At 47.6% G+C, this 7,118-nt stretch overlaps 1 protein-coding gene across 4 annotated transcripts in view; it reads left to right on the top strand.

Moving 5' to 3' along the window:
* Positions 1-1,366: 1,366 nt before the first annotated feature.
* The window catches only part of TNRC6B (trinucleotide repeat containing adaptor 6B), a 150,164-nt gene continuing 144,412 nt past the window's right edge, over positions 1,367-7,118 (top strand). For all 4 annotated transcript variants that reach the window (XM_076337355.1, XM_076337346.1, XM_076337397.1 and 1 more), the window contains exon 1: positions 1,367-1,488. The gene's annotated coding sequence lies outside the window, so the exon portion shown is untranslated. The remainder of the gene's footprint in view (positions 1,489-7,118) is intronic.

Below are 7,118 nucleotides of genomic sequence, written 5' to 3'. Positions count from 1 at the left end.
CACCAACCTCCCTCCCCCCGGCTCACCGGGCTGCGTTCCCGCACGTCCGTGTGCGGAGACAGACGGCGACGCAGACGGCAGGCTGAGGGGACCAGCCGTGCTGCCGCCATGGGCCGTTTCGACTGGATCCCTCCCCCCCCCCTCCAACGGCCGCGGCAGCTCCTCGCAGGAGCCCGTCACGTGCGCAACTGCCCGGGCCACGTGGGGGCCGACAGGTACGCAGCATCGCCCCGCCCCGCCCACCGCTTCACGCGGCCCGGCATCTCCCTCCCCGCCCCCGCTCCGCGCTCCAGGGAGACTGACAGAGAAATCAACCAATCAAAGGCACATCCTTCCTCTCCCCTCCCCCGCGCGGCCACCCCCCCTCCCCCCCCGCCTACGGTTGCTGTGTCATCTGGCGGGTGACATCGGGGGCGGTTGCCAGTTGGCTGCGGAGGCGTCGGCCTCCCGCCAATGCCCTCGCGAGCCGCACGACTGACATCTTCCCTGCCCAATAGTTGTTTCAGGGCGGGCGTGTCCGTGACGGGAGGGGCGGAGCAAGGGGTAAATGTCGTTGGGGACCGTAGGGAGTGTGGCGTTGTTGCCGTTCCGCGGCGGGGGCGCCTGTCGCCGCTGAGCGGCGACAGCCGCGGCCGTACTCGTTATCGCGTGTGCCCGTCACAGCGCCCCGCCCTTGGGGCCGGCAAATGAAGCAGGCACACTGACGTAGCCTCCCCTCCCGCCTCGGCTGAGGAGGGCCCCAGCGCCGCCGCGAAGGGGCCGCCAAGGAGAGCGGCTCGGTGGGCGGGTCTTCGCGCTGTTATGGTGTAACGGGCACATCCCTTCTCCAATGGTATCCGAGGGTGCAACCCGCAACCCAATCCGTAGCGCGGAAGGGCGGGGCAAGTAGGGGCGGGCGAGCGGGTGCCCCATTTAAGGGGCAAATCTCGCAGCCAACTGGCAGAAAGGAAGAAGGGGTGGGAGCCAGTGGGGGTTGCGAAGGGGGCAATGTTAACCGATGACAGTCAGCAAGTCCAGCCAATCAGTGAGCGTGTATGATGCGACAGTCCAATCAGAAGCGTATCGGGGCGGGTGTTTCGCCGTGATTGACGTGGGCCGTGGCTAATGGGCGGAGAGATCTCCGAGGCTCTTCCCAATGGGCAGCGTGTAGGGGCGGAAAGGGGAGCGGAAGGAGAAGACGAGCAGGCGGAGCGGCCAATCAGCGTGGGGGTCGGCGGGGCGCCGTCCAATGGGCGGCGCGAGGGGCGGTGCGGGGGCGTGTCTCGGTGTGTTTGGGTTCGTGCTCCTCGGGGGAGGGAGACGGCGGCGAGGAAAGTTTTTTTTTTTTTTTTTTTTTTTTTTTCGGTGGGGTTTTTTGGAGGGTGGGGGGGCGTTTTTCGCAGCTTCTTCGCGTTGGTTTCCTGGGTTCGTGTTTCCCGGGCGGGCGGGCGGAGCCGCCCCCGGCACTGAGAAGAAGGGGGCTCAGCGCACCGCGGCGGCGCCTAAGCGGTGAGTGCGGGACAGGGCCCCCCCCATTCCTTCCCTCCCCCCCCCCCAAACCGGGGCGGAGGGCGGGTGGGCCGCGGGCCTCCCTGAGGGCCCTTCCCGCCCCGAGGACCCTCCCGCCGCCTGTGAGGGGGCCTTTGGCGCCGAGTGCGCGCGCCCCCTCCCCCCTCCCCGAGCTGCGGTGCCTCGGGGAGGGGGGAGGGGAGGGAAGGGGAGCGGGGGGGCCGGGCCGGCGGGAGGGGCCCCGAGCGGCGGCTCAAGGGCGCTGCCCCAACGGCGCTGGGGCTGCCGCTGCTCGCCCCCCCCTCCCCCTCCACCCCGGCGAGCGCTGTCCCGGGGCAGAGCCAGGTTCGCGCCGCCCCCTCCCCGCCGCCTGCCTCACGTGCGGCCGTCGCCCGCCGCGGCTGCGCTCCGCGGCCGCCCCCTCCGGTTTTCCCGACAGGGCCCCGGCGGGACGCGCGGGTGGCCCCGAGGCCGCTGCCCGGCGCCGTGGTGCGCAGCGCCGTGCGCTCGGCTGGCTGCCGAGCCCGGGGAAGAGCCGCCCGCCGGCTCGCCCAGGCTGGGCAAAATGTACAACGGCGGAAAAACCCCCAGGAGCCTTTTTGTGGCTGGGGAGAAAAGTGCTTTTGTGTGGCGTGGGGACAGTCCTGAGGTTACCTTGATACCACTACAAGCCGCACTGGATGTGTTGAACATGATGCTAGTCAAAATGTGTGTATGTGGGTGGGAGGAGTGACCGTGCTCAGAGGTGTGTCCCCGGCGGAAAAAAAAAAAAAAGTTTCCCGAGCTGTTTGTAGCAAAATGAGCGAATGTTTGTTTCTGGAGACGCTTCGCTGGCTGTGGATAACGCTGCTTGTAGCACGGTATCTTGCAAGCTCAAATCTGCTTTATGAAAATGCGTGTAGGAGTATCTACTACAGGATAGAGCTGAGGCTTGTTGAATAAAACCAAGTTTCAACAAAGTGTTTTCCCAGCTAAAGTAGGCATGCCTACTACTGTAAACGGTACTTAATTTTTCCATGTTTAACATTTCACTAACCTTAAGAATATTTGTTAAGCTACCTCTCCATTAAGTTAACTTTTTTTTTTTTTTAACAATCCATAGTTATTATTTTTTAATCATGACTTGTTAGGTTTCAGTGTCGCATTTTCATCCTCTACAAAAACTGTGAATCTTCCTGAGAAATAGCAGGTAGATCTTTGGGGTTTGTATAGCTCTGTGTTTGAAAGGTCTGTTTTACTTAGTATTTTCCAGTAATATTGCTATCCAGGTGAATTGGATTGTAGTTTCTGGTACAAGTGTTGTAGAGGTAATAGCTTAGATTCGCAGGGTTGTTAAATATGTGCACAAATTCAAGCAGCTTTGTAGTTAGTTTGCCTACACTGAAGTTGCTCAACAATTCCCTCCTCTCCTGTGGTGACTCTCTAATGGTACAGATTCCTTGGAACATGCGCGCCGTTGAGAAGCTGGGTAAATGCTCTCAGCTGCTGTATTACCTGAGGTCCTGAATTTAAAGATAAGGTCAAGTTTTTCTACATGATCCACAGTTAGTGCAGGGACTGCCACGTAGATGTACAAACCACTTGGGGAGTGTTTTGTAAGAGTGGCTTTTCACCTGTGTTTAACTAAGTTGCAGGTAAAAATAGCCAATTCTGCAGTGAAGAAGTCACCCTGCAAAAAGTTGAGGCCGGGGAAGGGGAAATGGAGCCCAGGGCGGTAGTTAAGTGTGTGTTAGCTTTTCTGCTGTGAAGTTCTGGAGGCAACAAGGCGCAGGCACATCTTTCTTTGTAGAAACTAGGTGAGGTTATCATTATACCTTTTACTTTCATCTTGGTTAGCTATACTGCATGTAAATGTTTCGTGAATATACAATTTGATGTAAAACTATTCATACGTATAGAATTAGCTCAGAAGTTTCAGTGCTAATTGGTAAAATTCTAATGTGCATACTTCTCTTGTGAACTTGGTCTTGGTTTCTGTTGGAACTTGGTTTCTGTTTTCTCATGTTGTTGTTATCGGGATGCTTAGTAAAGGGAATCAATTCAATCCTGTAATGTGGAAGTACTGGGGAAAAAAAAATTAACTTGATTATAAAACAGTCAGTGTCTCTTGATTAGGCAGCCTTATGAATTGGTGTGTTCCTGCAGTTTCTGTATAGCTGCAAATTTAGGTGGAAATCTAAGCTTTCATTTAAATAATAAGCTAAATGTTTGGAAATAAAAATCTTGAAACTGTGAGTTAAAAAAAGCTTCGTCTACCAGAGTTTGTGTGACTGAATAGTCCAATAAAACATTTAGGTACAATGTGTCACGGCTTTCCTTGGTGATGAGTGTTTGATCATTAAAACTTGATATTGGAGGATGACGTGAAGAGGAGAGAGCTTCAGGAGAGAATTTTGCATAGTTCTGAGGTAGTGTATTTTACCTTAGATCTGCCTCCTGTCATAGGAAGTAGGAAATCAGAAATAAATTTGTTTTGCAGAAGTAATGCGTAATATACATCGTATGTAGAGATAGCTGCATCTAGAACGGTGGGATGAATAGCTGCATCCAGAATGATGGAAAGAATTAGAGGACTGTTATAGAGTAAGTAATTTGAAAATACATTCAAATGGGGTTTGTTCTCTTGGGTTTTTGAGTGGTTTTTTTTTTGTTGGGGTTTTTCCTCCAGTAAAGCTGGCGTATTTCTGCTCACAGAAGAGATTGGATTTACAATTAAGCAGTGTGAACTGGAGATCATAGAATAAGTCTAAGGAGCTTAGTTATTGGCTTGAATGAGTTTATTAATAGTCTACTTCATGGTTCAGTTACTTTATTCTCCATTTTCTGCAGAATGCTTGGATGCAAACTCTCTTGTCCTAGTCACTTATTGCCATTATCGTGTTTATTTTCTCGGAATGTCTTTTTATACATAGATATTGTCTGGTTTGTGCAATAATAGTAATAATAACGATTAACAGTCATTTTCCAGCTTCTTTGCAATGGCTTTCCTCCATAATTGCTCTCTAGTGCTGCTATTAGTCACAAATTCTGTCTATACTGCAGATTTACAACTTCTGCATACTTCTACTTACAGTGTACCTTACAGCTTACAGCTATTCAATTCTTTATTATTAGATTTTATTTTTCACTCAGCCTTTTTCTGTGTATAATTTCTGGATCAGTAAATGTGTCACTGTGAAGAACTGGCATTGTTTGTCTTCATATGATAAATTAAGCATATTTAGCACATAGATAAGGGGTGGGAAGTACCCGATACTAGCAAATATATACCAGTGGTTTTCTTTCAACTTAAAAGTTTTCTGTCACCTCAGTGCTTATAAAATGTGTTTGCCTGAATTATCTCTGGAATTGATTTTAATGATCTATTTGTTGCAATTTCAGAAATTTTATTTGTGAAACATATCTTGGGGAAAGAATAGCAAGAAAATGTCAGTCTTCAGTTCTAATTGCAAGAACTTAGCACAGAGATGTTGAGCAAACAGTAGCATGTATTTCTAATTGTTTGACCAGATGTGGTAGAATAAGACATGGATTCTTGCTGATAGTCTTCCTTAGCTTAACGTTTACTGTCTTTCTCCCTTTTCAGATAAAATAGATATGTTAAGTTTGCTTGTTCTTTCAGCAAACAATGTGTGGAATAGGGACTGAAGAATGGGTTTTAATTTCTTGTGAATCCAAACTAAACTTTCTGCTACTATCTGCTAATAAAAATAGGGGCGCTTTTTGGTAGTTGAGCCAGCTGTTACTGTCAGACAAGTAGTTGCCTGTTGGTATTTCTGCTTGTGAGGTGACTAGGGTAATAGTAATCAGGATATTCTGATTGCTGTTCCTTGTCACTTTTAGTGGATAGTAAAACCCTTTTATACTTTCTTACATTTCTCTGCTTTACTGTTCATACTTTCTTTGGGTTGCACTTTTTTTTTCTCTTCAGGGAAGTAAGCACGCTTTGCTGCAGAGTTGGTGTATTTTTTTCTTCTCCTTTAGAGCAGTAGGCAGTGAGTATGTTAAATAATTTTTCCCTTTGCCTTCTTATAGCAGTGAGAAGGTGGTTTTGCACTTATTATGGTTTGTATCATGTTGTAGGGGAATGTTCTGAGGCTTTTAAGTTTTCATCAGTGTAAGGGTTGTGGTTGGAGTTTGGATGTTCTCTGTGTTTACCATGTAGTGAGCTATGGAGATGACCTTTTCCAGTTTCAGCTAGTCAGTATGGATTGCGTTTCTGGGCCTTGCCAGCTTTAGTAGTTCTGAAATCAGATATCTTGCATGTATTTCCTGATTTAATGTCTGTGGGTTAGAAAAAACACAATAGTTCTTCTGTGAAAAAATCTGGGAAGAAAATTAATGTTCTATCTGAGACTTCCACTGTTTAAAAAAATTTAAATATCTATTTAAAAGGGTAAAATGGATCTGAAAGCAGCTCTTACCCAGTTTAGCTTTGAGGTCTGTGGAGAAACAGACTGCTTGTCAGAAGAAATGGGAGGTACTATAAGGCAGCAGTCATGCTGCATGCTATAGGACACTGTTCAGAATAAATGTGTAAAGTATAAACTGGTAGTAAATATATTTTGACCCTGTCAGGCAGAAGATTGAAGGCTGAAAAGCTAATTAGCGGATGAAAGGATAAGAAGCAAAGTTGCAAAACAAAGAGTTGATAATTTTAGATAGCCTGACAGAGGATTAGGCAAAGGTGGTACAATAATATGTTGCCTGTGTGAGGGGAAGCCCTCTAAGCCATCTAAATGAGTAGCAAAGTAAGAAAGTCATTAATATTTTTACTTGCGTTTAATTTTTATAATTTCATCGTAGCCCTTGACAGCGTTATAAAAAGTACTATAGTGAAAAACAACCTGACAAAGGGTTTTTCAGTAGTGTATTCGTTTTTTTGGTAGTGAAGTCTGTTCTGTGTTAAGAGAAACTTATTCTTTTATGCCGTTCGACAGAAAACGTAGTTTTTATGAATACTGTTAACTTTCTTCTGTTAAGTTTAGAGATTTTCAGATTCTAGCCTCTATTTTGCTAGTTGAAAATTCCTCTGATCGTCTTGTATCCTAGGGTTGCAGGTTTTTTTCCTACTTGAGTCTCTCTTTTTTTCCTTATAGCAAACATTGGTTGTGCCTTGCAGTTCTCTACTGTGTTCTTCATGTGGCAAAAGTAGACTTTGTGAGAAAGTTTCACAAGTTAAATTGAAAGTATGATTTTAAATCAAGAAGCTGAATGTTTGAAAAGCTGTATGCCGGCATTCGTGTTTTAAGACTGGTCTATTAAGTCTGTACGTGATCAGAATTGAGAAATGTCTGGGCTGCTCTAAGGCAGTCATTACCAACTTTCCTGGCCCTGTGACCTCTCTGCAAAAATGTCATGGCTCTATCACACACGTGGTAGGAAAGGGGTTCACCTCTAGGAGTCAGAAGTAACTCTCCATGGACTTGCCAGTCTACTGTGGACCAAACATGCTTTGGCCCTAGGGCGATCCACCAACGTTAATAGGAGTAGGCCCTCTTGTCTTGCTGCTTCGAACAGCTGAGAGATGTAAATTACCCAGCAACCCTGTGTCAGCATGGTCTACTTATAAAGTTGGATGTCTTATGAGCTGTGTGTGGCTGAAGAGACACAGGTTGTCCAGCTCTTTG

Source organism: Aptenodytes patagonicus, chromosome 1 (assembly GCF_965638725.1).
Source record: "Aptenodytes patagonicus chromosome 1, bAptPat1.pri.cur, whole genome shotgun sequence".
NCBI lineage: Eukaryota > Metazoa > Chordata > Aves > Sphenisciformes > Spheniscidae > Aptenodytes > Aptenodytes patagonicus.
The sequence above is the reverse complement of the archived record's forward strand: the minus strand, read 5'-3'. Positions and strand labels throughout refer to the sequence as shown.